The 13,161-nt window shown below is 37.1% G+C and overlaps 1 long non-coding RNA gene across 1 annotated transcript; it reads left to right on the forward strand.

Annotated features, from left to right (window-relative positions):
* The first annotated feature begins 498 nt into the window (after positions 1-498).
* On the forward strand, positions 499-12,893 carry LOC112436881 (uncharacterized). The gene is made up of 2 exons (XR_003025547.4): positions 499-775; positions 12,488-12,893. It is a non-coding gene; the product is annotated as an uncharacterized LOC112436881 (long non-coding RNA).
* The last annotated feature ends 268 nt before the right edge of the window (positions 12,894-13,161 follow it).

Consider the following 13,161-nt stretch of genomic DNA (forward strand, 5'->3'; position numbering starts at 1 on the left):
TGACCTCAGGCGATCCGCCTGCTTCGGCCTCCAAAAGTGCTGGGATTACAGGCCAGCCTAGCCAACATGGTGAAAACCTGTCTCTACTAAAAATACAAAAATTAGCTGGGTGTGGTTGTGCATGCCTGTAATCCCAGCTACTTGGGAGGCTGCGGCAGGAATATTGCTTGAACCTGGGAGGCAGAGGTTGCAGTGAGCCGAAATCGCGCCACTGCACTCCAGCCTGGGTGACAGAGCAAGACTCTATCTCAAAAGGAAAAAAAAAAAAAAAGAATAGAATGCTTAGCTTTGTATTGTTTTAAATAAATAATTTACTATTTTTATTACTATATTTCAGTCAATTTTATCTCGGTTTTACTTATTTTAGCATTTGGTATCTGAGTACAGTGTTAATCTGAGTACAGATTACAGTGTGGAATCAATTTGGCATCTTTAGTTTGGCTAAAAGGCATATACATGTTGAGTGTTTATTTAGAGTTTGCTGTGGTTTGAACGTTTGTCCCCTCCAAAACTCATGTTGAAATGTAATCCCCAATGTGGCAGAATTGAGATGTGGGATCTTGAAGAGATGATTCATGGATTAATGGATTGATGGATTATTATGGGAGTGGGACTGGTGGCTTTTTAATAAGTAGAAGATAGACCAGAGCTGACATGCTCAGCCTCCTTTCCAGGTGATGTCCTGTGCTATTTTGGGATTCTGCAGCGATCCCAAAAGCAAGAAGACCCTCACCAGGTGTGGTCCTTCAGCCTTGGATCCTCAGCCTCCATAACTGTGAGTAATAAACTTATTTTCTTTATACATTACCCAGTTTCAGGTATTCTGTTATAAGCAACAGGAAGCAGACTGAGATAGGGTTCATTGACTCTGATGCATATGTTTCTTCTTTTTATCATTGTTTGTATTGTAAACAGAGCACCCTTTTGCTGAGCTACTATTCTATACTGAATAAGGGAACTATTCATCATGTATTTTTAATATGACTTTGCCACTGGCTTGGCTCAATGAATTCACGTATTGTTTTTGAATTACCTTTCTTTTTACTACTTTCCTGAAATTTCAGCAACTTCTTATTTAGAAATTAGAATAGGGCATAAATCAACACTATGAAATAAATTTAAAAGAATAACATAGGTTCATAAATCAATATCAATGTTATCCATGAAATCAATTTAAAAGAATAACAGGTTTAGAGTGGAAATATGCTCTGTCTCTCTCTCTTTCAATCCAAGGAAGTTGTCAAATCCTGGATCTTCTACATTTCCTTGTATCCATCCATCTCCTCTATTCTTCTCCTACGCCTCTCTCATGCTTCCTTTGCCTATTATTTAGGTTAGTATAGGGAATATCCAAGCTATCTCTGATTTCAATTTTTTCCCTTCCCATTCATTCCAGATAGCTGTCAGATTAATGTTTCTGGATACCTCTGACTTACTAGAAAACCATCAATGGCTCACCATTTCAAAATAAATAAAATCTATGCAATTTAGCCCAATATTACAGACCCAAATTTGTCTTTTACATTTGCTTCTCTCACTCTCTTCCTTCAGATTTCTACTGCATTAGAGAAGCCAGATTAACTGGAAGATATCTCTGCACATTTTATATACTTTTCTACCTTCATTACTTTGTTCAACTTTTTTCCTTCCTCTGGAAAACCTCTCTCCTCCCATGTCTGTTTTCTCAAATTGTAACTACATTGGGCCCAGATCACATACAGTCCCTGAAACTGGCTATGACTTTTCAAGTTTCTGCTCTTCTTTAGTGGCTTTAATGATATGTCTCTTGATGACACCCAGAACTTCCTGTATTCTATATTAATGATTTGTGTACATGAAGACTTTCTCCTGAGAGACTATAGCTCCTTGAAAACAGATAGGAGACTCCTTTATTTTGTATTTGTGATTGAGAAATACTTATTTTCTTTCCTAGAGTGCCCAAATACTCAATAAATATCTAATAGATGACGGAAATGCTCTTTGAGTAGATGGATGAGAAAAGAAATGAGGGAGGGCATTTTTAAATAGAATTTGAGAGTGTTTTGAGCTGATCATCTTGTTTTTCTCTCTGAAGCAGTTATGAGATTGTTACTGTTGGGAAAGAAGAAAGATAAAGGAGAAAAAAATCTTAGGCAATACATGAACAGTTTTAAGAACAGATGTAGCTTGTGGCCACATTATATTTAATAAGATAATAACAGTAAATTCTGCTTTCCCATGTGGTTGGAAATGGAAATGGGCCAGGTCAACTCGGTATATAAATTTTTTTCCAGCAACATTTTGCTCTTTAGGCTCAGAATTTGAGGCAGTGCATGGTAGAAAAAGCCTGTAAGTTTAATTCAAAAACTGTTTTGCCATACTTGAAAAATAGTTTTTGTAAAGGCTTAAAATAATTGCAGACAAATAATACAGGGGAATATGTAATACAGCCAGGGACCAAAATAATATAAATGATTCCATTAAAAAAAAACTCTCACAATTGTCAAATAGACAATGGATGCTGCATTTGACAGTGTGAATCTATATAGCTGTCTTCTCTCTATGTACTTAGAAAATGGTCAGAGTATATAGTGAGCTGTTCAGATCAGGCAGGGAGCCAAGTTAAATTATTATCATTAGGAAAACAAAGTCCTTGAACAGAGGAAGATAATGATCTCTTCTGGAGAATCAAGGTGATATTTGATAAATTGTGTCACACTCTTTCTTTTTTCCTCTTTTTTTTTTTTTGAGACAGAGTCTCGCTCTGTCACCCAGGCTGGAGTGTGGTGGCATGATCTCGGCTCACTGCGACCTCTGCCTCCTGGGTTCAAGCAATTCTCCTGCCTCGGCCTCCTGAGTAGCTGGGATTGCAGGTGCCTATCACCACTCCCAGCTAATTTTTGTATTTTTAGTAGAGACGGGGTTTCACCATGTTGGCCAGGCAAGGGCCGCTTTTGAATCATGGGACTAGTTTTAAGTAGAAAAGATATTCAATAGAAAGTTTAGTAAATAAAGAACGGACAAGGAGAAACACAGCTAAATAGAAAATAAGAAAAGGGAAAAGCTAGAAAAATATCTTAGGTACCTATACTAAAGATTTGGTTTCTGATAGTTCTTTAAGAAGGATGAAACATCAGGAGAAAGATGCCTGCACTAGGCTGAGATTCAAGAGACCTTGGCTTTTGTCCCTGGTAAAACTTGGCAAAATGTCTCATGTGATTCTGTGATCATGTCTCTGAACTGACTCAGGTCCAGCACTCAGACTCTCCCTCAGGCCCATTTACATCTCCTTTTTCTTTGTGTACCCCAGTAATAGAATCCATTGGGTAACATTGAAGCAATGACTTCAGTTTTCAGCTTGAAGGTCCAGATGGTTTAGCCAAAGTGCAAGTCAGTTCCTGAGAGCAATAACAACATGAGGTTATCAGAACTGTGTATGCCGTGACTGTCAGATGTCTGAAGGCTATCATGCGAAACCTGGCTGTTCGTGGAAAGAATTAGTACATGGCTACAGCTACTTAAAACATTGACCTAAAATAACAGAGTCTCAAACAAAATAGAGTTTTATTTCCTTCCCATGTAAAAGTCGGAGGAGAGCAATTCTACTCAGCCATCAGATACCTAGGCAATTGCATCATGCGCTGCACCATCTCTCCAGTGCTGTTCTCATCCTTGTGGTTTTCCAGGGCTTGTCACCACATCCATTTTTCAGGTAGCAGGATGGAGCAAGGAAAAGGAGATGATACATCTCTTCCACTTTAAGTTTCAGACATCTCATTAGCCAGAACTTGGTCACGTGCCACATCCATCTGCAAGGTAAACAGAAATATAGTCTCCATCCTGAGAGGTCATGTGATCTAGATAAAAATTCTATTACTATGAAAGGAAAGAATGGACTAATGAGGTAAACAAGTGTCTCCGTGGAAACATGGCCACCCATGCATGAGCACACACTCCCTTCCTGTATCTCTCTCTTTTTACCACTGTAATTTTCAATAAAACCACACTCCAGTCATTTGTTAAAAAGTGCATGTTAGTATTCTCACTATATAGACATTCTCAATGTTTCATTTGGCCAGTTTATTAAAGTCAGCATTTGAGGCAGGCCATATGGGTGTGTTTAGCTGCAGTGAATCAGTCATTTTGACTAAAGGAAATGTTTTTGGAAGGACATTGCAGAGAGAGCCCAGCGTGGGCTCAAAGTGATGAATGCTTTGTTTTGCAGACTACATTAGACCAGGTGATTTTGGGGGTGAAGGAGTAAGGTGGGGAAAATCAAGTATTCTAATTAGACAGCTGATGATGGATTATAAATTGTAAATAATTCTCTTAAATAGGCAAAGAGAAAAGGCTTTTCTTGATATAATCAGGAACTAACACAGTCCCAATGGCAACTGATAATGATTAAACTGACTGGGGAATGATTAGGAGACATAAAAGGGAATATATAAAAATATTGGAAAGAAGCGTCCATCATTAGCTAGGAGAAAAACCTGAAAACCATGGCAATAATAAAAGAAAAAAAACAAGTGCTTCACTAAAGAGTCTGAGGTTGGCACAAATACCAAAGTATTCTCCAGAAACTTCAACCCAATAGTATGCACTGATGAAGTGATATTCCATCCCATACATTTCACAATATTTTAATGTTCTCTTATTTCCGCATTAGAAAATAAGAATATCCATATTCGGAACAACTGTTCATCCTGAGTCTAGTCATATTTTTGGCAATTATATTCAGCAACATTTTTAGGAGAATGTTATATTTCACCATGATATCAAAAGCTGGAGATTATTTAAATTCTTCTCAACTCAAATCCTGTATACCTCTGAACATTTAGAAAGAGCTCTTTTTCTTGCCAGTGAAAGCACCTGAGAAAATAAGGCCCTTTGATTTTTTTATATGGGCCTTTCCAAATATTCTACTGCACATGACATTTTATTAAATCTGGGTTCTCTAAAAAGGAACTTTATAAATATTCACACAAAGATACCTTTCATTCCTTGTACATCCATGTGTACATTGTATACCTATGTGTTTGTCCATGTGTGCGGATGCCATGCAAGAGAGAAACTTAACTAATTGTTTAATGATTGTTCCACACAAACTTTGCTGAAAGTACATATAAGTGCTGTTTTCACAGATTGTCTAATGAGTTGGTTTTTGTTTAATTATAGAAAGCAATTAAGTCTGCTGTGACATTTGAAGAAAGCCAGCAGGGTTTTCTTCTCAGATGTTTTCAGTTTTAAAGTCCAAAGAACTAGAATGAGAGTTGTGTTTGTCTCCAGCTATGAGTATTTCAAATGAGCTGTAAGTAAATAATATTTTGTGATGAGATTTTCTAATAAGCAGTAATTAAGATTTTCTTACTTATTTCTTAAATGATGACAGACACAGCTCACTCCAATTCTAGTTTGGTTTAACTCTGTGTGTGTGAAATACATTTTTATTTTTCATATTTTTAAGGCACAACTATTTACTATCAGCATTTTGTTATTTATACATCTTTTTAGTCAAAATTTTATAACAGTGGCCACATAATTTTTTGGAATAAAGTCGTAGTCAATTTTTTTAAAGAGGCATTTAAGGGTTCACTGTGGATTATAATCTATTTCTGGAAGCACTCAGCTGGAAAAAAAGAAGTGAAAGCAATTCCAAGTTTTGACCAGCATCTTTAAAATATAAGAACATCATTTCCCAGGGAAACAATGAAAGCAACAAATGGTAATGTCATTTAAAAAAAAATTCAGGTCAGGCGGTGGCTCACGCCTGTAATCCCAACACTTTGGGAGGCTGAGGCGGGTGGATCATGAGGTCAGAACTTCGAGGCCATCCTGGCCAACATGGTGAAATCTCGTCTCTACTAAAAATACAAAAATTAGCCAGGCTGATGGGAGGTGCCTGTAATCCCAGCTACTTGGGAGGCTGAGGCAGGAGAATTGCTTGAACCTGGGAGATGGAGGTTACAGTGAGCCGAGATCATGCCACTGCACTCCAGCCTGGGTGACAGAGCAAGACTCTATAAAAAAAAATAAATAAATAATTGGAGGCCTTCCACAAACATTTAAATGATCAGAATCAACTTTGAAATATGTTATTTAACTAAGTCTGTTTTACCTTCCAAATGAACCAAGTTAGTATGATATAATTTATGAGTAAAATCTGTTGAAATCTTGAGCTTTATGTAATAAGAGTTTGAGAATGCACAAGAATGAGGCAGCAAGAATGAACAAGCCGTGAAAAAGCACAGCCTCAGTTTTGTAGGTTGATTTGCTTCATGGGCCAAAACTGCTTTCAGAAAATATTCTGACATTAGCAAGAATGCTTTAAGAACAGAGATTTTTGTCTACTGCATTCATACTTACCAAATCAACCACTTGCAATGCTGTGTTGAGAAGCAGTAAAAATAAGCCGGGATTAGGAGTCTTAACGACTGGCTCACTCCCTTTTCTTCTTTTTGGCCCTCTGAAGTCACTAGTGTATACAAACAAAAACTTAGAAAGAAAAAAATCTCAAATACAGTATTGCCCAACAAATGCAGTGTCCTCACCTCCTCACTCTTCAGAAAGCCCTCTGATCACCTCTGCTCACAAGTGCTACTTTGGGAAGGGTGGCTCTCATGACACCTAGGCAGGGGACAGGCCATGTTTAGCAAACACTAGTTCTTTCCTGTTACAAATCCTAAAACCACAATACCCATCTGTATGAGTCCGTTTTCACACTGCTGATAAAGACATACCTGAGACTCGATAATTTATAAGGAAAAAGAGGTTTCATGAACTCACAATTCTATGTGGCTGGGGAGGCCTCACAATCATGACGGAAGGTGAAAGCCATGTCTCACATGGTGACAGACAAGAGAAAAGAGCTTGTTCAGGGAAACTCCCCTTTATAAAAACCATCAGATCTCATGAGACTTATTCACTATTATGAGAACAGCACAGGAAAGACCCACCCTCTTGATTCCATTACCTCCCACCGGGTCTCTCCCAACACATGTGGGAATTCAAGATGAGATTTGGGTGGGGACACAGCCAAACCATATCACCATCCCTATATGTATTTGTCATTGAATTGCTGATTCTTTGGTCAAAATTACCTAATATTACCTTTTTTCCTGATCCTTGATTTTGAAATAAGTCCTATGAATCTGAAAGGTATTAGTTCTTTACTTGAGAGCCACCTGCTTGTTTCCTGATTGCAGAATAATGCAGCAAAATGATACAGGATGGAATCCCCTCAAAGACAATGCCTCTGGAGAGAGATCCAGCAACTTACAGGAATGGGTCCACCTAGTTCAGGGCAGCCTGTATTTGTGGAAAACCATACAGCCTATATTTGTGGTAAACCATACAGAACTTCACTCCAAACATATTGATAATTAATGTGTTTGAAATGAGAAAGAGGATGCAAGTCTGTAAGGTGATCATATTAGCAACATGGTTTTCAGAGAAAGAATGTGCACCCTAGCTCCTTTGGAAGGAGTTGCTTGACATTTCCCAGTATCTGAAATCAAAGTGCGGATGCCCTGCCCAATCCCCCTCAGAGGAGCACCTTTGCAGCTGATCACTGCCAGCCAGGAGCAGCCTTGTGTGTTCTGTGTGTGCAAGGTCAGGAAAAAGTTTGAAAACATAGCTATGAAGTAATAGAATATCTCTGTCAAAAAAGAAGTAGGGTCACTTATGATTGGAAATGTTTGAGCTGTAGAAACTGTTGAAAAACTAAAGGATACTGCTTTTGTTTTTGAGTTATCTCTCTTTTCTCGTCCTCAAAACAGAATGGAAAATAGACACCTATGTGGGTGCACACACACACTCTCACACGCACGCATGTACACACACATCTTTCCTCTCTCACCACAAAAAAATGTTGTGTTGGAGAATAATGCAAACAGGCAAGGAACAAGCAGACTTTAGACAAGACATTCATTTATTGTTACAAAGTGATTTGTGGCTACTCATTGCCAAATGACTGGAGCATGCAGTAATGGAAACCTGGGAATTAAAAAAAAACAAAACCTCAAAACACCAAAACTTACTGCCAACTCCACTGGTCAACAATACACTTAATATCTCAACCCCCTACTCCCTACCAAATAAACAACCTTTGACTCGGAAGCCTCCTTTATATCTTTGAACTTGGAAAAACAATGGGCTTTGCTGTTTTATTGGTGTTTAATTCCCAAGCACTGGTCCTTACTTAGGGATGGGGTTGCTCATGCAATTTAAATGTCCTCACATAAGTAGATTTTTGGCGATTGCTCCTGCACTTTTCATTTCAGTCAGCTGAGCAGGGTTTCTACATCCTATTTGCCTCCCTCGGAGAAGAGGAAATTTCTGCAAATTATTTTCTGTTTATTCTTGTGGTAAGGTAATTCACTTCCTCTAAGGCTCGACCTTCGGATTTGAAAACGAAGTGAAAGTGAGTGTGAATACTGACATGACATCAATGTTTTGGAGATCGAGGGAAATTTCCCTTTGGCCAGTGGCTGATTTAAAGATGTAAAGAGTCCTATGTGGGGCATACTGAGTCCTGGTCCAAACCGACCTTCCCGTTCAGATGGTTTGGAAACTAGGCTGTGCCACATGCTATCTGATTTAGAGGTTTCTCTTAATCCTGCTATTTCCTATCATACATCAGGGGCTTTCACAACATAGCACATGTGTCTGGGAAAAACTGTAAGTGAAACAACCAGGGCAGATCTAAAGACCTAAGAGAATGGTGAGCAACTTTTTATTTTTTCATCCTGCCCAATATCCTAAGTGCCTCTCCACCAAGAAAACCCCCCCAAAACCAAAAAACAACAATAAAAAAGATTAGCTGTCCACTTTGACCACTTTTTTTCACTCAAAATGAATCATAGAATTCCACAGATTAATTGTGAATTCTTATATCTTAGGCTGCCTTCATTGAATAGACAGATTTTAAAGGAAAAATTGGCACTTACTCAAACAATAAAATGGTAGTATTAAGGAACCTTTAAGAATTAGGATCCGGGAGGCAATGTTCCATTATTTCATCATTTAAATTTATTTGGGTTTTTGGGAATGTATGAGTGAGTTTACACCCACTTTCATTTCATTTCCGAATTTGAAGATTGAGCTTTACAAAGAGGTAGTGACTTACCTCAACTCACACAATGAACTTCCCCAAAGAGGTGTGGTTGGAATTAGAGCTTATTCTACCCACGCCAGTGTTCACATAGCAAGTGTGCTCTCTAATAGCTGATATTCATATAGTGTTCGGTAATGGCCAGTTTCCACATACATCTTTTCTTTTAATCACACTCATATTGTGTGACAAGCATATTCTCTTTTTATGGACTAGAGACCGTAGATTACAGGCTACTGCAAAGCAGGGATCTTGTCTACTTTGTGCACCATGCTATTCATATGGCCTGCTGTGTTGCAAGTGCTGGACAAGTAAATGAGGGAGAACTTGTCCCACAGTTGAGAAGGGGTGCTGTGGCCTTCTATCTATAAATTGTTATTAGACCTCTGCTCAAACATTTTCAGTGATGAGAAATTCATTGCCTTCCAAAGCAGCCATGGTACATATCCTTTCTTATTTTAGTTTAGTTTAGTTTAGTTTTGCCTGTTTGTTTTTGCTTCACAGCTCCTCATTGCCTTCTCTTCTACTCAGAGTGGTTCTGTTGATGTCAGTTATGGTTGCCGGGCTCTTAGGGGCAGACGCATAGCCTAGGGTAGGCCTTTCACAGCATCCATCCCCCATCTACAGTCACTGGTCCAAGAAGTGACCACTTTGGGAACCAGTCATGGTTCTCCATCATACCTGTCAAGTGGAAGATGAAGGAGAAAGGGCCACTTTCTTCTTTTCTGATTGCAAACTCTGGTAAACCCAGTGCTTCCAGAGGCCCTCTTTGCTCTTGTGTATCAAGAGACTGCCTGAGAAAGAAACCAAACACAAGACAAAAACCAAACAGAAATGGACAGCATGATGGCAGCTATTGAAACCTCTAAATCCTCTATTCCTAGAGCTAGCTCCACCTTTGGGTTTCTCAATTGTGTGGTTAATACCTTTCTCTTTTTTTCTCTTTTTGTTTTACTACTTATAAGCAAAAGAGGTCTAACATGACTACCCATTCCATGATGACACAGTTTGGACTTTTGAAACATTCTTATGTGGATCCCAGATCCCCTTTATAGAGACAAGAAGAACAGGTGTAACTCTTTCATGTAACAGTGTTTCTGACACTTGGAGAAAACTACCCTCTCTTTTCCTCAGCTTTTGCTTAAGTCTTCTGTCCAGGTTCTGCACCCTATTTTGTCAGCTTCCCTTCATGTGATGTAGTGTCCCACACCATCTTAGTTGCTAACATTTCATTACATCTCCATTTGCCCACAGCTGTCTTAATATGAGGGAAGATTAACACAATGTTCAGCAACATAACATAGGATAATAATTTTCTTTCTTTCATATATTGTAATTTTTCACTGCTCCTGAAGGTCTCATTGGCCTTTTTAAATATTGTAATACATAATTGGCTTGAAATACAAGTGTTATGAATTGAAACTCTCAAGCTTGACACATTTTTTGATAATAAAGTATGTCTCCCATAACTTTTAATAATTTTGTTCTTTTTAACTGATTTTACCTTTATTTCAAATTAACTTCCATTTATAGGTAGAAATGTTCCATATTTTATACTCATTGGTTTTTATGTTGGGTCTATCAGAAAATGAATTTGCTATTTCCTTTCATTTTATATTTTCAGAAAGCTATGTTTAAAGCTTGTGTTTTTAAAATTTTTATTTATTTATTTACTTGTGATAGCATCAAGGAAGTTAAACATTTCTATGGCAGAATGCTATTTGGAAGTCCAGGATAGTTACTTAATAGTTTTCTTACATGAATGTAGTGTCTATTTATTTGTGGATCTTTTACTTTCCTAAATCTTTATTCATCTTGAAGCTCTGGTGACTATTAGTGTAAAGAATGTGATTTTCATTCAGTTCCTGTCTGAGACACTAGAAAAAAAAATGGTTTCTTTGCTTCATTTGCCAAATATTCTGCACAGTGCTTATTTTGTATTTTTTCCCATATTAAGTGTAATACAAGACTCATTGGCACATTATAAATAAGAAATTAATGCTGAAAAGGAAGCCACTTCCAAAAGCAGCATTTCCCCAGGAAATAAAGAAGAGGTGAGATCAGTACCCCCAGAGAGTCTACAACTGTCTTCTGTCTGTTCCCCTTCTTCTTTTACAGGATAAAATGAAAATTGAGGAAGAATTCAGATAATTGAGACTAAAACGTGCTGCCTTAGTTATTTCAATTTTTCATACAAAATGTTTGCTTGGCTTGAGGTATATTATTATCTTCCATGTTTTAGTTATAGTCTTACTGAATTGTACAAGAAGGAAAAAGGTTAAAAAATTAAAGTGGATTGCATGGATATGTGTGTGCCTAAAGGCATATTGATAACATAGAAACATAAATATGTTATAGAAAAATTATACCATGAGGACCAATTAATGTATCAAAGGGAAGGTAATGTTATGATGATTGATCAGATTCATTTCACTGTGACCCAGATTAAAGCTTTTTACTCTTAACCCGTGGTTTCTGCATTTACTGGGGTGGATTTTTCCTTTTTGTATAGCTAGATAGGAACATTTTCATGTCTTTTCACTTTAAATTTGCTCAAACAAAGCACTAAACCAAAAATGATACAGATTTAAATGAAGATTCTGTAGGAGAAAGAGAGAGGGTGAAACCATGTACCACAAAACCTTGTCCTCGTTAAATGTTTTTATTTTCTGCAAGTTCTCACTGCCATCATAACAAAACTGCTGGTTTTCATTATCCTCCCTTTGGTCACTCTGTATCCCTTCTTACTGGATCCTTTATTTTGTCATTCTTATTTTTCCTCAGAACCTCAAATCCTCCATCTTTTCATATACAGGGCAATTTCTTCACAGCCTTTTGTTAGTCAGGAAGTCCTTTTCATCATAATTGGTTTATTTTAGCTTCGAAATCTTTCCTCTAAATATGCACAAGGCTTTCTCTGAAAGGGACTTTGTTTTATTTTTCCATCTTGTTACAATTTCCTCCATCACAGTACATAATTCTGTAGTTGAGGATAGTTGTGAATAACAATTCAGAAAGCAGGAATTGAAGCCTATTTCTCCAAACTCATTGATATTATTATCCTGTAACTAAACTCTAAGAATTTTAAGAAATGTATCTCTATGGGGTCACCTATAGCAGTAAAATATCAATCATCAATAACTTTTATGTAGGCTTTGCTTAATACATTGTAAACTTTGATCTCATATTATTTTCTAGGTATAAGGGTTAAAAATAAGTGCCAGTCTAGATTTTGCTGAAAATAACTTCTGTTTTAATATCCTGTGATTTTCACCACAATCATTCCCTTCATTGCCAAACAATGAATTGGCAAGGATTCTTGTTCAATTGAGGTTTAATGGAAACTGGTTGCCTTAAGGAGAAATTGACTTATGTGCATGATGTGTTCATTTGCAGGCAGCTTCAAAGATCACCAACTGTAAGAAACAGGAAGAGACTTTGAAGTAGATAACTTCTTGTGTTTTTTTCACATATTCCCTGGTGGAATTTTAGTTTTGTATCATGCTTTTCCAAGTTTTTCTCCAGATGTTGTATAGTTTTTTGTTTTTGTTTTTGTTTTTTTTTTCCCGGAAAAGTTTAGACATCTTGTACACAGACATCAAGATCTAAAAACGGAGGCGCCAGCTCTATTTTACAAAAATATCTGATAGTATCTTATTGAAGAATGTTGGAATCATTCAAGCGACTGCTTCTATCCAGTTTCCACGCTGTCTGAAGATCCTCCTTGAAATCCCATGTAACCTTTAGTATAATGCCCACGTTAAGAAAAGTGGGTCAGTGATTAAAGACATATTAAATCATGTTTCTGGCTTTTTGTGTTTATAAATTATGTATATAATTATAAATATAGTATTTATATAAAAATATAAATGTATACATGTTTATATTTATTATAAATTATTATAAATAATCAGTAAAACATCAGTGGACCAAACATTTTCTGCACAATTAATTACGCAGATAATAGAGTACCTAAGAATCTCTTAAAAAATGAGTGTAACATATGTTTGTTTAGTACACAGTCTGTAGAAGAGAGTTGTTGGTAATGTACTGTGGACTGGGGTCATATT

Source organism: Pan paniscus, chromosome 14, assembly GCF_029289425.2.
Source record: "Pan paniscus chromosome 14, NHGRI_mPanPan1-v2.0_pri, whole genome shotgun sequence".
Classification (NCBI taxonomy): domain Eukaryota; kingdom Metazoa; phylum Chordata; class Mammalia; order Primates; family Hominidae; genus Pan; species Pan paniscus.